Raw genomic sequence first — 27,768 nt, 5'->3', positions numbered from 1 at the left:
CAGGGGCTCGAACCAGGGTCCTTATGCCGGTCCTTGTGCTTTGCGCCACATGTACTTAACCCACTGCTCGGAAGTTCTTTGTCTTAAAAATCAATGCAGTTGTTATATGGAAAACTGGGAAATGTTATGCCTGTAAAAACTATTGTATTTACTGTTGAATGTGAAACGTTAATTCTCCAATAAAGAAATTAAAAATTAAAAAAAAATCAATGCAGTATTTTCCAGTTCTAGTCTCTACACTCATACTTATGTTCCTTGTAAGAGTATATTATGCCAGTTGAATAAAATTGAAGTTCCATCATTCTTGGTAACTCTCAGTATATTGGATATATAAGAAAGGCTCAGATTGGCCTTTAGCATGTTGAAAACACATTATTATCATCTGTGCACTATGAACACATATATTACCTTCATCACAAGACAGACTAAGGACACACTTAACAATATTTTTATTTATTTATTATAGGATATAGACAGAGATAAATTGAGTGGGGTGGGGAGATAGAGAGGAAAAGAGATATAGAGACACCTTTCCCCCTGCTTCACCACTGTGAAACTTTCCACCTGCAAGTCATCTGTGACTACCTTGATCTCTCTCTCCTTCCATAGCCTTGTGTTCAGTCATATTCAAGTACTTAGCCATGCCTCTTTTTTTTCCTTTCTCCCTCCTTCCCTCCCTCCTCCTTTTCTACTCCCATCTTTCTTCTTTTCTCCCCCATCTTTTTTCCTTTCTTTCCTCTTTTTTTTTCTCTCTTTCTTTCTTCCTTTCCCACCAGGTTTATCACTGAGGCTTAGTGCTAACACTAGTAATCCACCACTACCAGTGAGCTTTTAATTATTATTATTATTGGATAGGAAGATACAGAGGGAGAGAGAAAGATAGATACCTGCAGACCTGCTTCACCACTGGTGTCCTCTGTGCAGGTGAGGAGTGGTCCTTGCATATGGTGATATGAGCACTTAACTGAGTACACCACCCACTGTCTCCCTCTTTGTTTCTAAATCTTGTTACACACACACACACACACACACACACACACACACACACACACACACACACACACATGTCCAAGAGGAAAGAATTTCTGGAAGTTTTCTAGAAAATCCTCTGGATGTTACTGACTTTGCAGGGGGATGCAGAGTTGATTAACTTTCTGTCCAGCAGATAATTATGTATTGTATAGTAGAAATTAATTTCTTCAAAGCCGAGAGCAGTGTTTGTGCTTTTAATCTATAGCACATAGCTTAGGATAATAGTACAAATGCATTCTGTCCAGATGAGGGTATGAATCTATCAGTCAAACAAAACAGCTGATGTGTTCATTTTATATATGAATGAGAGTAATTTTTTTAATTTTTGAAAGTTACATTTTAGCATCTGTGTTTTCCTATACTATGTGTAAAACTGCCTTTCCTCTTTTAGAGATAGTAGAAATATCTGTCATTTATCTACCTTGTTTTTTCCTATTAGACTTGTGCTTTAAAGGCAGGAAATATATTTAATTCATGTTGGTATTATTATCTCCCCCTTTGCCAAGAACATAGAACAAAGCTAGTAGATACATGTACTTGGAAAATGTATATTGATAAATAAAAGTGAAAGTCACAGAAGAGAGAGGTGAACCTGTTTTAGCAATTGCTGATAAGAGAGAATTGACTGCTAAGAGCAAAGGACAGGAATTTTTTTCTTTTTCACATACAGACTTTCTGGGAAAATATAATTTAGCATGAAATTGAAAAAAAGAAAGTTGAAGAGAAACTTAATGAAGCTAGAGTGACCTAGAAGAGATGTGGGTTAAGAGCACTGAGACTTAGAGGCCTGCATCGTGGCTTTGTCCCCTGCATTGTTGTAGTGAAGACATTTTTCTTCTGTTTTACCTTGTGCATCAGCAAATTAGAGCTTATTGTAATTATTAAGGCAGAGGAATTCCCTCAGTGGGATGCCTGAGTTCAAAGTGGACAGAGGCAGCTTTACTTACTTAGTTCACTTGGGCGTGAGTGCAACTAGAGAAAGTCAAAGTTAATAAGGCTTCTCCCCCTCCCACTCCCAATTTGAGATATACAATGCAATTGGAAATAAAATGTAAAAGTGGTTGGAATTCTCACCCAGAATTTGAAATGGCCTTTGTCTTGGTGATTAGGTTCACATTACTAGCATTCTAGCTGTCATTGTATTTGTGTACTTAGAAACTAGCTTTTTAGCAAAACAAGCAGCTCTTAGAATAAAGGGGTAGATTCAGGTTTTTTTTTTTTCTTGTTTTTTTTCCTTTGGGGGAGGGTGTCAGGTATTCTGCACAATTAAATAATTGTATTTCGATACCCTAAAATTTAGATCTTTTTACAGATAGTTGGTGACTTTTTTTTTCTAAGGCAAAGAATGATTTCTAGTAGTTACTGCAGAAATAGGTCACTTACAAATACTGGACTTAAAAAATCAGCAGTAAAGTCTGAATTGAAACGTTGGCAGGTGAGAAGCCCACACAGTTTACTAGCACAGCCTGCTGCTGTTGCCAAGGCAACTAAGGCCCCTGACTGGCAGCCCTGTGTCTCTTTGCTGCTTGACTTCTGCAGTGAACCCCGTGTGATGCTGCCAAATGTCTGCCTTCTGTGCTTCCAGTTCCAAGCAATTGTGGTTCCTTCTGAATACTAATGATGAGTCTACAAAGGCCGTGGTTCAGTGCCACTGAAGATGGGCCTGGATGTCATATGTGGAAAAGTAGAGAGTGTTTTGCCTGCAGTGAATGAAAAACTGTACGCAATTAGTCTGCCCAACCCCAAACTAGCTGTGCTAGCAGCTTATTAACAATGTCACCTTGCTACACTGAGTCAGGTGCTTTTGTCAGGAAGGCTTGATGAGTTCCTCTAGCCAGCACTATCTTCTCAATCTAAGTGGGCATGCTCAAGAGAGTGCCAGCAGAGAAGTATATTTGCCACTCAAGTACTTTTTTTTGCTTGCAGGTTATGTATAGATTTCTCTGAAATGGAAGGCAAAAGCAGCTGTCTGAAATACCAGTGAAATGGCTGAGAAATTGAGAAGAGGAACAATTTGAATAAAGGGATAAAACTAAATAGCCTTTGTACTTAAAAAATGAGCACTGTGATTATGAACTAGTTACAGAGCACAGGCAGTTATGGTGAAATGGGACCCTCTTTGCCCAGGTCTGAAGGGGGTGTGGCTAGTGATCATTGTGCTTTCCTCTGGAGTGCAGAGTGTGAGTGCCTTGCAGATAGACCATATGCTGTTGTGTTCCTCATCCTGAACACAGGACAGATACACAGTGGGTGCAGGGTGAATAGTCTGTGGATCAGATAGAGCTCGGTGCAGCCCTTGCCAGCTGGGCATCTAAGGCCCATCCGGCTTCCTAGAACAAGTTAGTAGACTCCTGCCTTCACTAAAGAAATAACAGTTCACCCCCCAGGACTCTCACCGCTTTACTTATTAGTTTAAGTTTTTGTTTTTGTTTACCAGAGCACTGCTCAGCTCTGGTTTATAGTTTTGATGGGGATTGATTGGATCGACCTTCTCGTGGTGCATCCCGTGAGTACCCATTCATTGGGGAAACTGACGATCCTTCCTAGCCGACTGAATCCACATGGATCCCAGTCACTTTCAAAGCCAGCAACAAGCAGCTCCTGACAGCTTTCAACCTGACGCTGTTGACTGGCTATGGCAGAAGGGCAAACACTAGAAGAAGAAGAAGAAGAAGGAGGAGGAGGAGGAGGAGGAGAAGGAGGAAGGAGGAAGGAGGAAGGAGGAGGGAGAAGAAGAAGAAGAAGAAGATGATGATGATGATGAAGATTGAATCTGGGACCTCAGAGTCTCAGGCCTGAAAGTCGTTTTACATAGCCATTATGCTATCTTCCTAGTCCCATTTTAGTTTTTTTTTTTTTTTTTATTACCACCAGAGTTATTCTTCTCTTGGTGCCTACATGATAGGCACCATGATAGCACTGCTTCCTATGGCCATTTTTCCCTTTTTCTTTTCTTTCTTTTATTAGAGACAGAGAGAAATTGAGAGGGAAGTGGGGGAGGCAGAGAGGGAGCGAGAAGGAGAGACACCTGCAGCACTGCTTCACTGCGCATGAAACTTCTCTGCAGGTGGAGACCCGAGCTTGATCCTGGATCTTTGCTCGTGGCAGCGTGTGAGCACTATTGTGTGCACCACTGCCTGTCCCCCTCACTGCTAAATATATGATGTGGAACTCCCATTGGTAGTTACTGTGTCTTGTGACCCTCTATTTTCAGCAAATAACCAGTATTCCAGAGGTTAGAAATGTAACCTGGGTCCAGGAACAATCAGGCATGAATAATAGCTCATTGCTTTTAAGGGAAGCATATGCAAAAGCCCTACAAATACATCACACAGAGTTCTGATGCAGCTTTATAAATAATAATAATGATAAAATGTCTGCTGATTATGTTTCTACCATAGAGTGATTTTTTAAAAAATATTTTTTTATTTATGAGAAAGATAGGAGGAGAGAGAAAGAACCAGACATCACTCTGGCACATGTGCTGCTAGGGCTTGAACTCAGGACCTCATGCTTGAGAGTCCAAAGCTTTACCACTGTGTCACCCCCAGACCACCATAGAGGGGTTTCTTAGTTGGCTAATTGTGTGTGATCTTAGATTCTGGAAAGCCAGTGTGGCTCAATGACCTTCACAGCATTCCAGGATAAGCACATTTATGCTTTTGAAGACCCCAGATCTACCCGAGCGACCGTACAATAAGTTAAGTAAAAAGAACTGAACATTTTACACATAGTCATGGGGCCTAAATTTTGGATTCTGATTGCATAACCTTAAAAAAAACTCTTTTTTAAAAAATAAAGATATTCCTTATGGATTAAGAGAAAGAGAGGGAGAAAGACTTAAAGACCAAAGAACCCTTTGGCTCTGGCACATGTGATGGCAGGGAATGAGCCTGGAACCTTACACATGCATATCCTGTGTTCTGTGCCCCAGCTACCTCCCCAGTTATTAAGAGGGAATATCGGAGGCAGGGTGGTGGTGCACCTGGTTATAGTGCCAGCCCTGAGCCTCAGTGAGAACTCTGGTGGCAAAAAAAAGAAAGAAAAGAAAAAAAAAAGAGGGCATATAAATTGACACTTGTTAAATGACCTCAGAGTCACTTAAAGAAGGAAAGAAAGCATTTTATATTTTATAAATGTTAACTAATTAGTCCTCATAATCCTCTTACAATAAGAACTATCTTATTATCTCTCTCATAAGAAATGAACACTGTTTACCATATAATATTCCAGTTTAGTAAATTCATGAGCAGTGATTAAGAGTAACAGTTCTACTCTCAAATGCTATAATTAAGTCCTCATCCCAGATGCATTCTTGGTAAACAGCATTGCATAGCATAGTAATTTTTTGTCTGTGTCTTTAGGAGACTAGTCTTAGTAGTTTAAGAGAAAGGATATTTGGGTAATAACTTTACAAAGTATTAATTTAAATTGTTAATAATATGTAAAGTAATATCTCTGTGTAAAGTAATATCTCTGTGTTGCCAAAATAATTTGTTATCCCTTTTCCTTTCAGTTTTTATTACCTATAAAATGAAGAAGGTATTACGACTACTACTTCTACTTCAAAAAATAAATTTCCTTATTTTAGTCTATTCCTCTTTATTGAATCATTAAAGTAAATTCGAATTATAGAAATATACTAAGAAGATCTTATCTCACAATTATTCAGGTAATTAGTAGACTCTGGGTTTCATTTCTTTTTCTTTTCTTCCTATCTCCTTCCTTCCTTCCTTCCTTCCTTCCTTCCTTCCTTCCTTCCTTCCTTCCTTCCTTTCTTTCCTCCTTCCATTATTTTGGCAGGGTTATTGCAGGGGTATGGTGTCTGCATGATGAATCTACCTCTGATGATCATATATCCTTCCTTCCTTCCTTCCTTCCTCCCTACCTCCCTTCCTTCCTCCCTACCTCCCTTCCTTCCTTCCTTCCTTCCTTCCTTCCTTCCTTCCTTCCTTCCTTCCTTCCTTCCTTTTTTTCTTTCCTTCCCTCCCTCTCTTCCTTCTCCCCTCCACTCTTTCTTTCTTTTCTTTTTTCATAGGATAGAGATAAATTAAGAGGGAATGGGCAGAGAGGAAGAGAGAGACATCTGTAGATCTGCTTCACTGCCTGTAAAGTTTTCCCCCATTTTGTTATTAGCAAAACAATTGCATGGTCAGCTCTGGAGCCTGGGGGGAGTGTCCAGGAAAGATACCTTCGCATGCCTGATTGGTATAACCATGGCCTAATTATTCTTCATGAGCAAAAAAGAGCTATAACTCCTCAAACATGGATAAATGTTGGTAAAGCCAAAGCTCCTGGCCACTGCCCAGTGGTGCTTGATGTGAACCAGCAGGTACATAATGTGCTGGCTATTGCAGCCATAAAATCTGCTCGGGTCTCCTTAAGAATGATAGTTAGAAAAGACCTTGACTATTTCTTAGAAGAAACTTCCATGATCACAGTTGCCTGAAGGGCAGGCTTGTAGTTAAACATACACCTAAGTGCTGACCTCAAACTCTCTAGTGATCTTGGAGGGTGGGTACTATCTTTGTGCCCTTTCTCACTGTCCTCCAGAGTGACGATTTCTCTCATGAAGCTCTTGAGTTATGTATGGTGTCTCTGTTTTAAGTTTGGTGCCCTGGGTTTTGTAACTGCTGCCTAGAATATGTCCCTTGATAACCTGACTTTGGAGGTTAGGTGGGCTTGTGTTCCTTGTTAGGACTGTGTTCTAGCACATAATTAAACTACTCTGGATCATGCTGACCTTCTCAAATCTTATCTTTATGCTTTGTTTTGACAGGTCCCTAGCATCCTTTGTCCTAGGGTGAATTTAGCTGAACTACTCAGGATGATAATCTTCTGAGGATTTTTACCTGAGTTCTAATGTATTATTCATTTTTCCACCCTGGGGGTGGGGTGTGTGTATGTGTGAGAAGATAAACTATTTACAGGCCTGGCTGGAGCTCTGAGAATTGCTTCAGGAAGTTCCTTCCAGAGTATTCTGAGATGCTAATCGACCCAGTTGTGTTCTGATGAATGGTTTGCCAAACCTCAAAGGGTCTTCAAATACCACAGGTTTGTTCTCTCTCTGTTCTGGTACTCTGCCACGTGTATTCTCATTGCCTCTGCCTCCCTTGCACTCTTACCTCCTCATCTGCATGAAACTGAACTGCTGAGTGTCCTCAGGCTTCTTTCCTATAGCTCTAATGCTACCCCCAGCTAACAGTTGACAGGCTGTGTTAAAGTTGCTTCTCTTGTTTTTCTTCTCTTTGGGTCTTCATCTTGGTCTGGCTGTAGCCCAACATTAGAAAATGTTCTATGTGTCTTATTTTCATATGCAGATCTTTTAATTTTTTAAAATATATAGCAGGAAGGCATTTATTTTTGGTTACTGATTCCTCAGGGGAAAGAAACATAAGTCCTAGCACAGTTTCTCTATGTTTACCTATGGAGTAATTAAAGGCTTTTCAGAACCAAATTTTTATATTTGTATGTTAACTCTGGCCTATATTTAAAAACCTACATATAACGAAGGCATACATTCTGCCTGTATGTTTTTTAAAATATATTTTATTAGTGATTTAATAGTAATTTACAAGACTATAAAGTGGTAGGAGTATAATTCCACACCACTCCAACCACCAAATTTCTATGCCTCATCTCCAAGGACATAGATTTGGGTTGACTATATATGTATATATGCCTGTACAGTTTTCACTTCTTCCCCTTCCCCCTCCCCCTCTCCTCCTTCTTCCTCTTCTTCTTCTTCCTCTTCCTCTTGTTCTTCTCCTCCTTCTCCTTTTCCTCCTCCTCTTCTTCCTCTTCTTCTTTCTCCTCTCCTTCCCTTTTCTCTTCCCCTCCCTTTCCATCTCCATCTCCTTCTCCTTTTCCTTTTTCTTCTCCTCCTCCTCTCCTTCCTCCTCCTCCTCCTCCTCCTTCTTCCTCCTCCTCCTTCTGCTCCTCCTCCTCCTCCCAGAGCACTGCTTAGTTCTGACTTAGTGGTGCTGGGGATTAAACTAGGGACCTTAGAGCGTTAGATATGAGAATTTTTTTGCATAATTACTATAATGTCTCCTCAACCTTATGTATTTTTTTCTTTTTTCAAGTTTATGTGTTTCAATTCTCTATATTCCACATATGAGTAAAATCATCCCACAGTTGTCCTCCATTCCTTACTTACTTCACTAATCATAATAACAAGTTCCATCCATTCAGCCCTAAAGGACACAGTATAGTCTTTTTAACTGCTACGTAGTACTCCATTGAGTATATACCCCATGACTTTTTCTTGTATTTTTAAAAAGTGATTCAATAGTGTTTTATAAAATTATAAGATCCCAGGAGTATTTTCGTACCGACATATAGTGCATTTAAATCACCAATGTTTTGTGCGCCCCCCCCCACCACCTTAGTTCTCATAAAGCCCAAAAGATTTTTCCCCTAAGTTCATTTAATTTAGTCATCTTTATTTCAAACAAGTGAGATCATCTTGTAGTTGGCTTTACTTCTTTCCTTACTCCACTTACCATAAACAGATTCTCAGGAAAAGAAAAAGAAATGGTGGCATTGTGCTTGACTTCCAAATATACCACAAAGCAACAGTAATCAAAACAGTGTGGGATTGAAGAAAAAAGAAAGAAAGGAAGGAAGGAAGGAAGGAAGGAAGGAAGAGAAAACAACAAGCACTCAGGTCAATGGAGAATAGAAAACTCAGATAAAAAAAAAATCACAGGGGAGATACCATGATCACGAAGGTGGTTTTCCCAGGGCGAGGCTTATCCATTGCACTCCGGATGTGCTGACCCCTGCGATTTCCCCAAATGTGGGAAACTTGACTGCATAATTTGTGGTAGTGTGGGACTGCGTTCGCGCTCTCCCCTATAAAAAATAAAAAAATAAAAAATAAAAAAAAATCACACACATGAGGAAATCTAATATGTGACAAAGCAGCCATAGCTATTCAATAGGAGAAAGAATGCCTCTTTAACCTGGAGAAGAGTGAACCAGACCAGTGAACTAGAAGAGTGTAGCACCAAAATTAACTGAAAGTGGGCTAAAGTCTTGGATATTAAAACTGAGACTGCCACAGGTTTTGGCCTAGGCTTCTTCAAAGTAAACCAGAGAATATTTATTGCATAGTAGTTTATTTGGGAGGTAGGAAACACCAATGAAAGTGAAGAGGAATGAGAGAAAGACTAGAAAGAAGATATTCAGGGAGAGGAGGCAAGGACCCAGGTTCGAGCCCCCACTCCTCACCTGCAGGGAGTGTAGCTTCACAAGTGGTGAAGCAGGTCTTCAGGTGTCTGTCTTTTTCTTTCCCTTCTGTCTCCCTCTCCACTCTCAGTTTCTCTTTGTCTTGTCAAGTGAAGAAGGTGATGATGAAGAAGAAGGAGATGGGGGTCGGGTGGTAGCTCAGTAGGTTGAGTGCACGTTGCTCGAAGCGCAAGGACCGGCGTAAGAGTCCTGGTTTGAGTCCCCGGCTCCCCACCTGCAGGGGCGTCACTTCACAAGTGGTGAAGCAGGTCTGCAGGTGTCTATCTTTCTTTCCCCTTCTCTGTCTTCCCTTCCTCTCTCCATTTCTCTCTGTCCTATCCAACAGTGACGGCATCAATAACAATAACAATAACAATAACTGCAACAACAACAACAACAAAAGAAGGAGATGGAGAAGGAGAATAGGAAGAAGATGGAAGTCAACTATGTGTTATCAACCTGGTCATCAAATACACAAAGGGATTCCCCTCCCCACCTTATAGAGCAAGAGTGGTATAGCGCACCTCAGAGCTATCCCAGTTAGAGAGCAAGGATTCTTCATCATTTGCTGAAATCTGATTCTGTGAGTTTTGCTCTTTGCACTTTGGGCTCATCATACATGCTTGAGCACATTCCCTGTGGCCAGGAAAAGCCTGAAGGGAGAGAGTTACAGGAATCCACAGTAAGCAGCCTTCATAAAATAGAGCTCAGGAGACGCCTGCTGCAAGGACAAGGGCCTGGCTGCGGAGGATAGCAATAGGGACAGCAGAGACCTCAGCGAGTTCAGCGAGGCCACAGAGAGCACCCACGTCAAGGACAGCTCGGATGCCTCCGACTGGGCCTCCTAGAGATCCTCTGCCTGCCATGGCCGGCCCCTGAGCTTTCCAATAAAACCAAACGAAGTGTTGGCCTGTCAAAAAAAAAAAAAAAAAAAAAAAGAATAGAGGTGGGAGTTGAGTTATCTTAAATGGGCATACCCAAAGGAGTTGATAGCACCAAGCTAACAATGTAAATTATTTCTTCTGGGAGGTGTGGCTATGGAGTAACAGGGAACAGAACCAGTCTCCCCCAAAACAACAAGTAACTATGGATCTTAGCCAAACTCACCAGGTGAAGACATCTACAGAAGCATTACAGCCTCAGCCACCAAGTTGCAGATGCTATCATGATTCCATCCTTACTTCTCTGGGAAGATGATCTCACCAATACGTCCTAGAACCTTCCCTCTTCAGAACCCTGCCCCACTAGGGAAAGATAGAAACAGGCTGGGGTATGGATCCATCTCCCAACGGAGAAGCAATTATAGAAGCCAGAACTCCTATCTTTTGTACTCCCCCAAAATTTTAGTCCATACTCCCAGTGGGGGAGAACTGATAAGGGGAAGATAACCAGAGGACTCTGAATTCCAACTCCATCAGGACCCAGAGAAAGAATAGGAAAAAAATGAAGGGCATAGGCTCCTAAGCTGAGTATGGGCCCCAGATCAGATCAAATAGATGGGGTTTACAGTCAACAGTCTTTATACACCTTTCCCATATTTGGGAGCTACTCTCTTCCCTGATCCAGCTTTCTGGTCCTTTTACCAGCCATAACATCATCTCCCCAGACAATAACTTGGGTTCACCTGCATATTAGATTTTAGCCTCAGGAGAAAAACAACTAGTATAACCACAGGCCCTTTGGAATATAATTAAAATAGACCTACTGGCTATCTACAAAACGGACCCCCCCCCCCCCCGCCCCAACTCTTCATCTGCACTATTCCAGCCCTTAGGTCCATGACTGGTCAACAATTTGTTTGGCTTTGCATGTTAACTCTCTTGTCAACCACCGGGTTCCAGATGCTAGCATGATGCCAACCAGACTTCCCTGGACAGACAACCCCACCAGTGTGTCCTAGAGACCCACTTCCCCAGAGCCACACCCAACTAGGGAAGGAGAGAGACAGGCTGGGAGTATGAATCAACCTGTCACTGCCCATGTTCAATGGGGAAGCAATTACAGAAGCCAGACCTTCAACCTTCTGCATCCCACAATAACCTCGGGCCCATACTCCCAGAGGGTTAAAGAATAGGAACACTATCAAGGGAGGGGATGGGATACAGAGTTCTGGTGGTGGGAATTGTGTGGAGTTGCACCCGTCTTATCCTATGGCTTTGTCAGTGTTTTCTTTTTATAAATAAAAAATTTTTTAAAAAGGAAGGGCATTCAGAAGTAGTAATAGGTTTAAGTGTAACTTAGAAAGAAAGGCAGGGGGAGTCGGGTGGTAGCGCAGTGGGCTAAGCGCATGTGGCCATGTGGCATGAAGTACAAGGACTGGCCAAAGGATTCCGGTTCAAGCCCCCCAGCTTCCCACCTGCAAGGGAATTGCTTCACAAGTGGTGAAGCAGGTCTGCAGGTGTCTGCCTTTCTCTTCCCCTCTCTGTCTTCCCCTCCTGCCTCCATTTTTCTCTGCCCTATCCAACAATGACAATACCAGTAATAATAACTACAACAACAGTAGAAAACAACAAGGGAAACAAAAGGGAAAATAAAATAAATATATATTTAAAAAAAAAGAAAGGCAGGACCATAGGGAAATAAATGAGCAAATATATACCAATATAGACATAGTCATAGAAGTAGTAGTTACCCCACATGTGCAACCTTGGAAAACCTGCTGTAGTTTTCAGTAAGGGAATGGGGACACAGAACTCTGGTGGTGGGAATGGTGCAGAATTATACCCTGGTTATCTTATAATTTTGTATATCAATATTAAGTCACTAATAAAATTTAAAAACAGAAACCTAAGTAACACAGCAGACTAAATAGACTTGACCAGGTAGATACACACTAATGTCTTCTTTTTCATAGTGAGTAGAGAATGTTTTTATCCCCTGCCCCAAATGTACAGGAAACACCTGTACAAAAAATATTTGGAAATTGCAAGGAATGAACAGTTCTTTACTACTGATATTTCCAGACAGCTGAAAAGTCTGACCCTATAGAGAACGGCATTTTGGCTGATTCATTTTTCATAGAACCATACTTGTACCTTTTATTGTCTTAAACAGTGTACACGATGTAGATTTTGATGAGGACTCCTTAATGCTATAACTGTAGTCGTTGCATTTGTAGATTTGGACAAAAGAGAGTGTAGGGTTACTAGGTAATTTGGTGTAGTGGCTTTCTTGGTAAAATGCCTCGTTCTGACATAGAGATGCATTTGCACCTTTCTCAGAAAAGGTGGACTGTAACGGGATAGTCGGGCAGGAGAACAATCAATAGTGAGTTGTGCAAAGAAAGCAGTGAGGTCACAGAGGACCACAACCTTCACTGAAGTGGTTAGATTGCACTTCCTGTCTCCCAAACCACCATCTATCTTGCTGTAGCTGCTCCCATCCTTTGACTAGTCAGCACAGTTCAAGACACATCTATTATTTTCTTCACCACAAGTTCAGTCAGTCACAGGAATATCCTCATTAATGTACTCAGCTGTAATGTTCTTTCCTTCTGTGTGTTAGTGGCAGGATGAGATGAGGTTGATGCTTCAGCATTTTAAGATTCTGTAGCAGAGAGGAGGAAGGATGATATTTTCCTAATAGACAATGAAGTCAGTATTATAACATAACCTTTTGGATGTCACCTTTCTGCTTGTTCTTCTTCATTTTGTATTGAAAACTATCAGACCTAATTAAAAAAAATAGTTCTGGCAGACTGAGCAGCACCACACCTGGTAGAACACACATGCTACAACCCACAAGGACCCAGGTTCAAGCCCTGGTCCTCAGCTGAAGGGTGGGGAGTTTCATAGTAGTGAAATAGTGCTGCATCTCTCTCTCTCTTTCTGTCTCTCTCTCTCTCTCTCAACCCTCTTGATGTCTCTCTGTCTCTATTCAATAAGTAAAATAAAATAAAATAAAATAAAAGGAGTTCTAACTTTATTTAATCATTAGACAAGCTTTGAAAACCTTCCAGGATTCTTCACTATCAGTCAACTTCTATATAAAATACTCTTACGAGTCAGCACCACTATAAACTCTGAGAAGTAAGTTTCTCTCCATGGACTCAATTAGTGAAATAAGACTGTGCTCAAGATGTGAAAAAGGTCTGATGTAAATGTCAGCTTTCCTAAGGGAACCATAATCACCTGATGCTTTCCTTCACTATAAGGAGAAAGATTTTAAAACTCGCATTAGGAAATAAATTATATGATGATCCACATATTTGTTTATGTTCGTATTTTATTTCATAGGTACTTTTAGCATTGACCTTGGTGAACTGAATTTGTTTTCAAGTATTTTGTTCCTTGGAATCTTTTCAGCTTGGAAAGGTGGCAGGTACCAATGCAATCAAGTATTATCTAGGAGATAAGCAGTACATGGAAATGAATTCCTTAAAAAAATAAACTTATAGGGAAATGATATGATTTACACTATTTTTATCCCAACATCTAGCCTCCCAGTGCCATGTCTCAGTTTGAAATGTCAAAGATAAATATCCTTCTTCTCTTTCTTCTTTTCTTTCTTTTTTTGCTACCAGAATATGAATTGACCACTCCTAGCAGCCAATTTTTTTCATTATTATTTTTTTCTATCTTTTATTTGATAGGACAGAGAGAAATTGAGGTGGGGGAACAGAGAGAAATTGAGGTGGAGAAATTAGGGCAGTGGCATGCGGTGGCATATAGGTTAAAGCACACATAGTATGAAGCATAAGGACCTGTTAAAGGATCCCAGTTCAACCCCCTAGATCCCCACCTGCAGGGGGGTCGCTTCACAAGCGATAAAGCATGTCTGCAGGTGTCTTTCTCCTTCCCTTTCTGTTTTCCCCTCCTCTCTCAATTTCTCTCTCTTCTATCCAAAAATATATTAAAAATGGCCACAGGAGCAGTGGATTTGTAGTGTAGGCACTGAGTCCCAGAGATAACTCTGGAGACAAAATAAATAAGTAAATAAACAAGAGGAAGAGAGTGAGAAGGGGAAGATAGAGAGGGAGAGAGAATGAAAGACACATGCAGACCTGCTTCAGTGCTCATGAAGTGCCCCCCCCCCCCCAGCAGGTGGGGAGTGGAGGCTCAAACCTGAGTTCTTGTGCATGGTAACGTGGGCGCACAACCTGGTATGCAACTGCCCAGCCCTTATCAGTATGTTTCCAAAACGAAGAAAATGTATATATCTTGTCTGACTGCTTTTACTCAAATAAAACCTTGTACATTTTCTGTAACTGTTGGATCAGTGATTGAGAACCATCCATCACAACTACATATACCTGCTCCAGTGGAGGCCAACGTGATATGGAGCATGGCTACCTGGAGTTGGCTGACTCAAGACTGATAAAGCTTCTCAGTAGCTGTTTTTCTGAACTACTGACTTCACACAGAGAGATGATCAGCCTTGCCAGCTTGAATTCCATATGGGAGGAAATACTTTGTTTGTTTATCATATTCTCCAATGCCTAATGTAGTGCTCAGAGGTCAATGAATAATGAGAAAACAGATGACTAACAACCCAGGTTTCCCTCCCTCCCTCCATCCATTTCTTCCTCCCTCCCTCCCTTTCTTCCTTCCTCCCTCCCTCCCTCCCTCCTTCTCTCCTTCTCTCCTTCTCTCTCTCTCTCTTTCTTTCTTTTATTCTGAGTTTGTGTTCTTTGTGATGCACAAGTGAATTTTCCATCTGTCTGGAATCCCACCTCCCATTAGCTTGTCTCACCTATGTTTGCTATTATCATACTATACTATGATTTTCCTATTTACCACCAGACTGAATGTCCCTTGAGAATGGTCACCTTTCCTGATATTCCCTTGTGTCATCAAAGCCTTCACGATTCATGTACTGTCTGCTAGTCTTGTAGCAAGCTAGTTATATGTGTATACCACTTCCTGTCACACATCTGCTTTGCACTGTCAGTACCTGAAGGTAAACTTTGATTAGAAAAGAAAGTAGCCAAATCCACCATGTAAAGCTCCTAGATTTGATGTAGTGATTGTTGGATATGTTCATTTGCTTAATGTTTACTGAGTGCTGAGTGCTAGCTGGCTGCACTGGTCTCATAGCTGGGGAAATAGCAATGAATAAAACAGACTCAGATCCCCGTTTTTATTATAATGAGAAGGAAATAGATCATAAGTAAAACATACAACCTATTACATATTATAAAGTTGAAACATTTTGGTAGTGTAGCCATTGATAAAATTACCAAGAAGGTAACATTTGAGTTTTCAGAAGGAGAGATTGCCAGCTATTTCAACACCAGGGCTAGCGCCTCAAGTGGAAGGAACACTACACAATAACCACTTTGGGGTTCACCTGTGACTTAACCTTATTAGCTGCTCTTGAGAGATGGTGTACTGCTCCTCTCCCAGATTTCCTTTTGTTTTATTGATGGCTTTCTTGCTACATACTCCTAATGTTTGTGAAATGTCAAGAGTCCCCTGTAACTCAAATACCATCATTTCTCTTTTTCTCCTTTTCATTTCTAAGTTACCTCATCCAATCTCGTGGCTAAATATACACAAATGCATATGTTTATATTTTCTTTTCTTTCTTTCTTTCTTTCTTTTTTTTTGCCTCCAGGATTATTGTTGGGGCTTGGTGCCTGCACTATGAATCCACTATTTCTGGAGGCTATTCCCCCCCATTTTGTTGCCCTGGTTGTTGTTGTTATTGTCATTGATGTTGTTGTTGCTGTTGAATACGACAGAGATAAATCAACAGAGGGAGGGAGACAGAGAGGGGGAGAGAGAGATAAGACACCTGCAGACCTACTTCAATGCCTGTGAAGTGACTCCCCTGCAGGTGGGGAGCAGGGGGCTCCAACCAGGATCCTTATGCTGGTCTTTGTGCTGTGTGCCACGTGCGCTTAACCTGTTGCACTAATGCCCGACCCTCAAGTTTATATTTTCAACCCTGACCTCTCTGACCACTCAAAAACCAAACTTTTGATTCTCAGCCCTAGTTACAATGAAACCTTTGCCTTGTTCTTTGCCATCTCACTGAATGACATCAATGTTCACATTGTGTTCAACCTGAAATTTAGAAGTCTTCGATGAGTACTTTTGTTTTCTCACAGTTCACACATAAACAGAAATTGACCAGTACTATTGGGTCAATTTCAGACTATTTCCCTCAAAATGAATACTTTAACTTACCTTACCTCTACAACTACTTTCCTGCTCCAAGCCATCATCATCATCATCGAGGAGTATGAAATAAGAACACTATAGCAGTTATTACATATTCTACTGTATATTGTATCATAATATACTATGCACCGTTTTACTAATATAATGGTACTATTAAGAGTATAGATGCACTTATATTAATGTAATATAATCTAAATGTGATTTATAGGAATTATACTATTAATATAGAAACATAATTTATTATTATATAATAACAAATTTCTGCAATACACTCTTAACTTCATGCATAGTTCCTCCTCCACCATCATGCACTAGGACCTGAAAGCCCTCGCTCCCCAGAGTTCTTTGCTTTGGTACAATACACCAAACCCAGTCCAAGTTCTCCTTTGTGTTTCCCTTTCTGTTTTTATTTCTCAACTTGTGTCCCTGAGTGAGATATTCCAATTCCATCCTTCTTTTTCTGGCTTATCTCACTTAACAAGATCTCTTTTAAAAATTTTTTTTATTTATAAAAAGGAAACATTGACTAAACCATAAGATAAGAGGGGTACAACTTCACACAATTCCCACCACCAGAACTTTGTATCCCATCCCCTCCCCTCCCCTGATAACTTTCCTATTCTTTAACCCTCTGCGAGTATGGACACAAGGCCATTGTGGGATGCAGAAGGTGGAAGGTCTAGCTTCTGTAATTGATTCATGAACATTGACAGGTTGATCCATACTCCCAGCCTGTCTCTCTTTCCCTAGTGGGGAAGAGCTCTGTGGAAGTGGGGCTCCAGGACACATTGTTGGGGTTGTCTGTCCAGGGAAGTCTGTTTGGCATCATGCTGGCATCTGGAACGTGGTGGTTGACAAGAGAGTTAACATACAAAGCCAAAATTGTTGACTAATCATGGACCTAAAGGCTGGAATAGTACAGAAGAGGGGTTTGAGGTGGGGGGGGGTCTCCATTTTGTAGATAGCTAGTAGGCCTATTTTAGTTATATTCCAAAGAGCCTGTGGCTATACAAGTGTTTTTTTTTTTTTTTTTTGCCTGAGCCTGAAATTTGATATGCAGGTGGATTCTGATTATTGTCTGGGGAGATGATGTCATAGCTAGAAAAGGACCAGAAAGCTGGATCAGGGAAGAGAGAGTAGCTCCCAAATATGGGAAAAGTATATAAATATTGTTGATTGTAAACCCCGTAAATTTGATGTGATCTGGGGCCTATGTTCAGCTTAGGAGCCTATGTGACCTCTGCATCCCTGTAGATCTGAGCTCACATTCTGTGATCATAAGTAGGAATGTTCCAAGCTGCCCCAATATCAGGACCCATCTTCCTCAGTTGTAGCATAGAGTATATTGTCCAGCCTCCCTTCAGAGGATGGAAGATTCTCTACCATTGTTGATCCAAGTTGAGGGCAAGGTCCTATGGGGGCCTACAAAAGGGTCTATTGTGTTGTTTCTGATAGAAATGACCAGTAACATGGAGAGAGGGATTTATTCGAGGTCTAGGCCCATCATGTCTGTTTGGGAACCTCAGGACTCCCTGAATAGGGCTCCAGCTAATGGGGTGGCCCGATAGTGACTAAACAGTCATTGTTAAAGTATGCCAGTCTCTTGCCCTTGTTCAGCTTTTGCAGTCCTTGCTTTCATGAGGATAGCTTTGGAGTGAGTGAAAGAACTATAAAAGGAAGTATGTGAGGAGGGTATCTGAGTCTAAGTAGACACTATTTCATTATGAACTTGATACTGACTTACTACAGACTATTGTGTATTTTTGCTTTCAGGTATATATTTTGCCCTAATTTATGGATACATGTGAACATATGCTTTACCTTACAGGACCTGGTCTATATCTAGGTTTTAGGACTTTGTTAGGAATTGAACCACCTGGAATTGAATTAGAGAGTCCTATGAAAGGAAAGGTCTCACCCGAGTAATGAGGCTGAAGGGTTCCATGCCTGACATCTCTGCACACAGTCTGAAGTGAAGCATGCTGAAGTGGTACTTGTTGAGTTGATTAGGCTGAGATTGGCAGAGGCAATATCATTTGGTATGAATTGAGAGAAGCATGCAGCAAAGTGAGCCCCACTCTAGAGGGTCCAGGACTGGGGGAAAGATAGGCTCTATAGAGGAAGTGGGAGGTTCCTGCTGTCTTAGGGTTTAAGAAGACAATAGATAATTATTGCTATAATCACATTATTTGGCAATTGATTTAACTTTGAAATATCCCTTTGTTAGGATTTACTGTATCATACACAACATCACCATAATTTTATGTCCTTTGACATTATTTGCATATAGCTGTGCCACTGGTTGCTTCTGTTCTCCCTGGTCTAAGCTTTTAAGAGAGTCAACATATCAAAGACTCAGCCTATGTATTAAAAAGACTCAGCCTGTGATTTTAAAAGTTTAAGACATTCTATCAATTTTCCCCTCTCATAATTAGTGACTTATATGACTACAAATTAATAGGAGTGTACATGAACACCATTCCCACCACCAAAAGACTGTGTCCCATCACACCCCCACCTCCATCCCCCACCCCATGAAGCTGAACATCCACCCTCACCCTTCACCCAGGGTTTTTACTTTGGTGCCCTACTCCAGATTCAGTCAAATCCTGCTTTGAGTTTCCCTTTATTTTCTTCTTTCTCAACTTCTGTTTATGAGTGGGATCGTCCCATACTTATCTTTATCTTTCTGACTTAGCTCACTTAACATAATTCCTTCTAGCTCCATCCACGATGGGTCAGAGAAGGTGGGTCATTGCATAGTATTCCTTGTGTATATATACCACAGCTTTCTCAGCCATTCATCTGTTGTTGGGCACCTGGATTGCTTCCAGGTTTTAGCTATTATGAATTGTGCTGATATGAACATGGGTGTACACATATCCTTTTGATTGGGTATTATGGAGTCTTTGGGGGTATATCCCTAGAAGAGGGATGACTGAGTCATATGGAAGGTCCATGTCGAGCCTTGTGAGAGTTCTCCAGACTGCTCTCCATAGTAGCTGCACCAGTTTACATTCCCACCATCAGTGCAGAAGCATTCCTCTGTCCCCACAGCCTTTCCAGCATTTGTTGCTGCTGTTCTTCTTGATGTATGCCATTCTCACAGGAGTGAGGTGGTATCTCAATGTTGTCTTTATTTGCATTTCTCTCTGACAGCAACCTGGAAAAAATTTTCATGTGTTTGTTAGCCTTTTGTATCTCCTCTGAGGTGAATGTTTTTGTTCATATCCTCTGCCCATTTTTGGATGGGGTCATTTGCTTTTTTGTTGCTAAGTTTGCTGAGCTCTTTGTATATTTTGGTTATAAGTCTCCTGTCTGATCTATGGCATATGAAGACCTTCTCCCATTCTCTGAGAGGTCTCTTTGTATGATAGTTTCTTTGGCTGTGCAGAAGCTTTTCAATTTGGTGTAATCCCATTGGTTTGTTTCTGCTTTAGTTTTCCTTGCAACTGGATTTATATCATCAAAGATGTCCTTGAGGTTTAGGTAGGAAAGTGTTCCACCAATGTTTTTCTAAGTATTTGATAGTTTCTGGTCTAACATCCATGCCCTTGATCCATTTGGAGTTGATTTTTGTTTCTGGTGAGATAAGGTGGTTCAGTTTCATTCTTCTGAATGTTTCAACCTAGTTTTCCCAGCACCATTTATTGAAGAGAGCCTCCTTCCTCCATTTAATACTTTGGGCCCCCTTATCAAAGATTAGGTGTGGGGGTTTAGTTCTGGGCTTTCTATTCTGCTAATCTTATGAGTTTTCATTTGTAGGTGACTCTTTGTTTTTCTATTGCAGTGTTCAAGATCCTTTCTTTACCTTTATTCCTTTTAATTCTAAATATGATGTATCTTTATGTCTAGGTTAATTCTGTTTGGGATCCTCTGGGCTTCTTGATCCTTTATGTCTTTTATATTGTCTAGAGTATGGGAAGTTCTCAGCTATTATGTCCTGTAGAGTACTTTCTTCCCCTCCATCCTCTCTTCCTCTGGCCAGCCAATAATACATATATTTCTTCTTTTGAATCCATCCCATATATCTCTGTTGTTGTTTTCAGTATTTCATAATCTCTTTTTGAGATCTCTTACTTCTTAGCTTTCTTGATTTCATCCTCAATCTTGCTAATTCTGTTTTCTGCCTCACTTTTTCTATTCTCTCTCCATTCTGTTGTTTCTGTATCTCATCTATATTGTTACCCTGTTCTGATAATGTATTAGCATATTCAGCTAGTTGTGCTCTTAGCTCAGCTATTTCAGCTTTCAGCTCTCCAATTACCTCCAGATAGTTAGTGTTTTATTTCGGAGTCTCATTTGCTTTTTCCCCATTTTTGATGCTATTATTTTTAAACTCTTTCCTTACTCCTGTGACAAATACCTCAGTTAGTGTTTAGATCTTGTCTTCAAAACCCTTTGGGGAGGGTTATCTTGACTTTTGTCCTGGTTTATTTCTCCAGTGTTTGTTCTTGTTTTAACCATTGTATATGGTGTGTTATGAGGTCTCTCTCTCAGTATCATTCAATCATACTTGTCTGGATTGACTTGTGTCTGACTGGTAGAGAAGAGAGACACATCTGCTGTTTCTCTGTGCTGGTTATTGATGGCCAACAGGTGGTACCATTGTGATCTCTGGGTTTCTCTTGTTTGTATGCTTTGTGCTGTCTTCACTGTTCCTCAATTCCAATGTTCCTCAGCTTCACTGTTCCTCAACCCATACACCTTTTTGCCCCAACTGCACATGGGAAAACACCTAAAGCTGCAGACCCCTCTGCTGTAGATTATGACTTTAGTTGGGTCTCTTGTATTTATTTGATGTTTTGGGAGGAGAGACCATTCAGTTCCTGTTATTCCATGGCAACACCTCCCGGAAGTCCTTTTTTTTTTTTTCCTTTTTGATAGAGACAGAGCAAAGGAGAAGATAGAGTGGGGGGAGAGAAAGAGAGGCCATGAAGAAGTATTTTAATTTGGTGTAGTCCCATTGGTTTATTTTTATTTTTGTCTTCCTTGTAATTGGATTTGAGACATTGAAGATGTAAATAGGATCTTTTTACTGAAGTTATTTACTATGGTGGTTAGTTTTTAAAAGGGTAGGCAGATAAATGCATAGTGTGCGTTTTATGGATTAATAGGAATAATTTTAATGTGAACATTTAAATTTTACTTACTTTTCTGTGAGAAAAGGGGAGATGAGAGAGAGAGAGAGAGAAGAGTGTGTCTACACACAAGAGAGATGCCAGAGCACCACTCCATCATATGTGGTGCTAGGGGTGGAATCTGTGGCCTTATCAATGCAAGAAATGCATCTCCATGCTGAATCAACTCCCATGGCAGCTGATAATAGGGACACTGAAGTAATGAAAATTGTGTTATGCCCAGAATACTTACGGGCCTAAAGAAGAAAACACACACACACACACACACACACACACACACACACACACAGAGAGAGAGAGAGGAAGGTAGCATAATGGTTATATAAAAATCTTTGATGCCTGAGGCTCAAAGCCACAGGTTCAGTCTCCCACACAGCCATGAACCTGAGCTGAACAGTGCTCTGGTAAAAAATAGATAAATAAAACCCAGAAAAAACTGACACTTGGGAGTTTGATGGTGGCATAGCAGGTTAAGCACAGGTGGTGCTAAGCGCAAGGACCACTGTAAGGATCCCAGTTCGAGTCGCCGGCTCCCCACCTGCAGGGGCGTCGCTTCACAAGCGGTGAAGCAGGTCTGCAGGTGTCTCTCTTTTTCTCCCCCTTTCTGTCTTCCCTTCCTCTCTCCATTTCTCTCTGTCCTATCCAACAATGACAACATCAATAACAACAACAATAACAATAAAACAATAAAGACAATAAAAGGGAATAAATAAAAAAACCTATCACTCATAAGTTTATTAGTGTACCTGATGTAGAAATGTAGAATGAAGTATCACTGATGACTTTTTTCTAAAAGGGCAGCTACGCTTCTATCTTGGTAGGAATATCCTTAAGATTATCAAGAGGAGGGCGGGTGGTAACACAATGGATTAAGTATATTTGGTGCAAATAGCAAGAACTGGTGTAATATTCCAAATTTGAGCCACCAACTCCCGACTGCAGGGGGTTTGTTTCACAGGTGATGAAGCAGGTCTGCAGCAGTCTGCAGGTGTCTGTCTTTCTCTTTCCCTCTCTTTCTTCCATTCTTCTCTCTATTTTTTGTCCTACCCAACAACAACAAAAACAGCAATAATAATAATAACAGCAACAAGGGCAATAAAAATGGAAAAAAATAGCCTCTAAAAGCAGTGGATTTATGGTGCCAAGCCCCATCAATAACCTTGAGGCAAAAAAAATTACCCAGAAGGATAAATATATTTGGATTGCAGGTAGAATTTCTTTAGTATTTTTTCAAAGCACAACACAAAGGAAAACCTTAAAAAATTACAGATACAACATTGTAATATAAATATTTCATAATTAATAGACAATTAGAAAAAAAAAAACTAGAGTAACCCCTAATGTGATATTCACCTTTCTGTTTAACTATAACAGACCACACTTTGCTAAAAATTACTTTTTTTGGTTAATTACCAAAGAGAAATACTAGATTTATTGTTTTGTGATGCTAGAGAAAGAATTTGGCTATTTTAAGCTTTACTTGTTGAGTCTCTTTCCTATCAGTTGGGCAGGTGCTACATCTTCATTTTATAATACCTGGAACTAAATGAAATGGTATGTTTACACTCTGGTACTTCCTTGAGTGCAATTTAAGGTCCCCAAAGGCAGTTCTAGTTCTCTATTTCTTTTAACAGTGTGCTTCAACAAACTTTCTACCAGGTTCCAAAATCCCTTTGGTTCTACCTTAATATTCTCTTCATTTAGTGCTTTTTTATTTATTTTTTTAACCAGAGCACTGCTCAGCTCTAATTTCTAGTGGTGCAGGGCAGGATTAGGGGTGTAGAGGGATTTAAATCTGGGAGTTTGGAGCCTTAGGCATGAGGGTCTCATTGCATAACTAACCCTCCCCTCCACCCACTACCCCTTTAGTTTTTACTGGCCCTAAGAGGTATCATCAATGAACAACAACAACAAAAAATATTGTGTTACCTAAGGTTCTTCTTAGGCAGTAAACTGGAATGAGTACTTAAATGAGTATTTTGTATCTTAATGAGTATCTTAAATGAGTATCTTTTCTTTTTAGTGAAATGTTACCCAATCCAAGCTTAAGGAGCCATTTAACTTGTTAAAAAATATCTATTAATTCGGTGGTCCGGGAGATGGCGCAGTGATAAAGCTTTGGACTCTCAAGCATGAGGTCCCGAGTTTGATGCCCGGCAGCACATATACCAGAGTGATGTCTGGTTCTTTCTCTCTCCTTCTGTCTTTCTCATAAATAGATAAAATCTTTTAAAAAAATATCTATTAATTCGAGGTAGAGAGAAAAACTAGAGTACAACTTTAGTACATGAGCATCTGAGAGCCAAGAGCCCCAGGCATGCATGTCCCACACTCTACCAGTTGAGCTCTTTCCCTGGCTGTTTATAATTTTTATAAATTTTAAAATGAAGTTTTCTTTGAAAGCCTCAGTTTTTGTCAATCATGTAACGTTGCATTTCTATATTTATTTAAATTCATTTCCCAAATACTTTTTCCCACATGTGAGACACAGAGATGTATGTCTATAGTCATTCTTTAGTTTAAACTTTTCATATGAGTCATCCATCTAAGGGTGCAGTTGAATTTTACTATTGATTATAGCAGGATTTGTCCTGAGATCAAACCATACCATGGCTTATTATCCTTGTGTTGTCCCAAATAGTAGTTATGTTATTATAATAGTCATTTAAATTCTCAGGAGTGGTAGGCAGCTGCTTTTGTTTATTCTGTCACTTGGGACTGGAGATAATCTGAGTTATGGGGGGAGTTGTGACATGGCTAGAAGACTGCCCTTCCTCAAGGAGCTTAGTTTCCGAGGAGATGTCCTTTTTCTTTTATTTGTCTCAAATCCCCACTCAACAGACTTCGTTGCTTTTCACTTAAAGGGTGATCTGGGTCATTGGCTAGCAGTATCAGGGCACATGTATAGCATGTTTGCACTTGACGGCAAATAATGAAGTCTAATATCCATTAACTTGAACAGTGAAGTGATTTGTTGAAAGGTCAGAGGAAGACTCACAGACCAGAAATAGCACCGTAAATACAGGATTGGATGGTGGTCAGGAAACAAAGATGGTGGACAGTGGATTTTAATTTGACTAGATTACTGGGACAGAGAACTTCCTGACTGTTTGATTCTTCAAGTTTTATCCTCTTACTAGTTACTCTGTGAAAATTCTAGTCAGAATTAGTTGAGTCATCCTCCAGATAAGTCAACTTCATTAAAGCAAAAGGCAAAGGGAGAGAAATGTCTATTCTGCTTTGCTTCCTGGAATGGTAAATATTAGTTGACTCTAAGCTTGGATATTTCTGATGTAAGGGGCAGAAAAGAAGTCTCCCCTTATCTCTCTAAGTTCTCAGACTGGTTGAATTACTAAATATGTAAGAGTAGAAACCAAATTTAATTACATAGAGTAGCCACATGGATGTAAGTACAAAGGTAAAGGAGGTAAAATTAAAGTGTTTTCCTGAGCTAGGGGCTCAAGAGATGGCCTGGAGCTTCAAGTAGGGAGGTGGTGAGTTATACGACATAGAGTGACTCATGGTGAAAACCAGATGCTCACTTACATATTTGTCCTGCCAATAGAAAAATTACTTCTGATAAAAATTCTAAGTATGGGTAGCACCCACACTTTTTATTCTGGGTAGTTAGGGAACAGTTAAAGTTTTCCATGACTTTTCAGGACCTTGATCGACCTTACTTTAAATTAATTCACCTGACATAAGACCTGTCTTAGGAAGGCTTCCTCTGGACACCTTTGGGAGGTCTGTCCTCCATTGTCACATGACACTCACTTTGTATACACACTATTCTAAGAGTTATGCTGATATCAATTCATTCATTCTTTTTTTTTAAATTAATTAATTTTATTTATTTATTCCCTTTTATTGCCCTTGTTGTTTTTTTATTGTTGTTGTCGTTGTTGGATAGGCCAGAGAGAAATGGAGAGAGGAGGGGAAGACAGAGAGAGAGGGGGAGAGAAAGATAGACACCTGCAGACCTGCTTCACCGCCTGTGAAGCAACTCCCCTGCAGGTGGGGATCCGGGGTTCGAACCGGGATCCTTATGCCGGTCCTTGTGCTTTGCGCCACCTGCGCTTAACCCGCTGCGCTACAGCCCGACTCCCTTCATTCTTTTTTTTTTAAAGATTTAAAAAAATATTTATTTCCTTTTTGTTGCTCTTGTTTTTATTGTTGTTATTGATATCATCGTTGTTGGATATGACAGAGAGAAATGGAGAAAGCAGGAGAAGACAGAGAAGGGGAGAGAAAGATACCTGCTTCACTGCTTCACTGCTTGTGAAGTGACTTCCCTGCAGGTGGGGAGTCAGGGACTCAAACCAGGATCCTCACGCCAGTCCTTGCACTTTGCGCCACCTGCACTTAACCTTCCTTCCTTTCTTTCATAATTTATCTGTATCAGTTTTCTAAATTCCACATGTAAGTGAAACAATAATTTCTTATTTCACTAAGCATAATCACCTCTAGTTCCATCCATTTTATCCCAAAGGCTCCACTGTAATCTTTTTTCCTTTTTTTTTTAATTTGTGGTTAATAGTAGGTTACAAGATTATAAGATTACAGTGTCTAGTTTCATACCACACCTACCAACAAAGTTCTGTATAGATAAGATAACCACCTTAGTTCTCTTAAGTCTTAGAAACAGTTTACTTGCCTCTGTTTCTTTCTTTCTTTCTTTTTTTTTTTTTTTGCAAGTTCATCTGTATCAGATTTCTAGATTCCACATGAGTGAAACCATATGGTAGTTGTCTTTAATCTGTTTACTTATTTCATTAACCATAATCATCTCCAGTTCCATTCATTTTGTCCCAAAGAACACAATACCATCTTTTTGATTGCAGAGTAGTATTCCATGGAATATGTACCCCCTAGCTTGTTTACCCAGTCTTCTATTGATGGACATTTAGATAGCCTCCACTAGTGTTTTGACTATTGTGAATAATGCAGTTATGAACATTGGGGTGCTTATGTCCCTTTGAATTAGTGTTTCAGTGTCCTTTAGATAAATATCTAAGAGTTGTATTGTTGGATCATAATGTGATTCCATTTTTATATGTTTTTTTTATAAGGACTCTGCATACAGTCTTCCAAAGGGATTGCACCAGTTTGCATTCTCACCAGCAGTGTAAGAGTCCCTTTTTCTCCACAATATCACCACTTTAAAAAATTATTATCTTTATTTACTTACTGGATAGAGACAGCCAGAAATCAAGAGGGAAGAGGGGATAGAGAGGAAGAGAGACAGAGAGACACTTGCAGCCCTGCTTCACCACTCATGAAGCTTTCCTCCTGCAGGTGGGGACCAGGGACTTGACCCTGGGTCCTTGCGCATTGTATCTTGCGCGCGCTCAACCAGGTGCACCACCACACGGCCCCCTCACCAATTGTTATTATTTTTTGTTATTATTGTGATGTATGGTATCCTCACACGTATGTGTAGGATCTCATTGTGTTGTTAGTTTGCATTTATTTAATCATAGGTGAAGTGTAGCATTTCTTAATATGTCTCTGGGTTATGTGTATCTCTTCTTTAGAAGACTTCAGTTTATACTACAAAACAATAGTAATTAAAACAGCCTGCTGGAATAAAAATGGACACTTGGATTAGTAACAGGATTGAGAGCCCAGATATTAGACCAGAAACTCTAAAATATATAGAAGAAACACCAGTGAAACATCAAAGAGGTATTTGTATATTCAACCCAATGGGCATGTGAAATGAAAACAAGAGTAAATAAATGGGATTACAACAAACTAAAAAGCTTCTACACATTGAAAGCAAACTACACAAGGATAACCAGGTAACTCAGTAAGTGAGAAAAGATATTTGAACATCATATATTCAAAAAGCAACCTATACCAAAAATCTTTTTATTATTATTATTATTATTGATTTAAGAGAGATCAACAAGATTGTAGGATAAGAGGGGAACAATTCCCACCACCAGAGTTCTGAATCCCATCCTCTCCATTGGAAGCTTCCCTCTGGGAGCATGGACCCAGGATCATTATAGGGTGAAGAAGGTGGAAGGTCTGGCTTCTGTAATTGCTTCTCTGCCGGATATGGACATTGACAGGTTGATCCATACTCCCAGCCTGGATATCAGACATCTTTAAAGAACTAGTATAGCTCAACAACAAAAATTCCAATAAAAAAGTGTCCAGAGGGGGTCGGGTGGTAACACAGTGGGTTAAGCGTACATGGCGCGAAGTGCAAGGATTGGAGTAAGGATCCCGGT

At 40.2% G+C, this 27,768-nt stretch overlaps 1 protein-coding gene and 1 non-coding gene across 14 annotated transcripts in view; both read left to right on the top strand.

Annotated features, from left to right (window-relative positions):
- Nucleotides 1-27,768, top strand: part of MAPK10 (mitogen-activated protein kinase 10) — a 302,017-nt gene that overhangs the window by 67,428 nt on the left and 206,821 nt on the right. The gene's annotated exons all lie outside the window — the stretch shown is intronic.
- Nucleotides 8,729-8,892, top strand: LOC132537748 (U1 spliceosomal RNA). The gene has a single exon (XR_009549201.1). It is a non-coding gene; the product is annotated as a U1 spliceosomal RNA (small nuclear RNA).

This window comes from Erinaceus europaeus, chromosome 3 (assembly GCF_950295315.1).
Source record: "Erinaceus europaeus chromosome 3, mEriEur2.1, whole genome shotgun sequence".
NCBI classification, from domain to species: Eukaryota; Metazoa; Chordata; class Mammalia; order Eulipotyphla; family Erinaceidae; genus Erinaceus; species Erinaceus europaeus.
The sequence above is the reverse complement of the archived record's forward strand: the minus strand, read 5'-3'. Positions and strand labels throughout refer to the sequence as shown.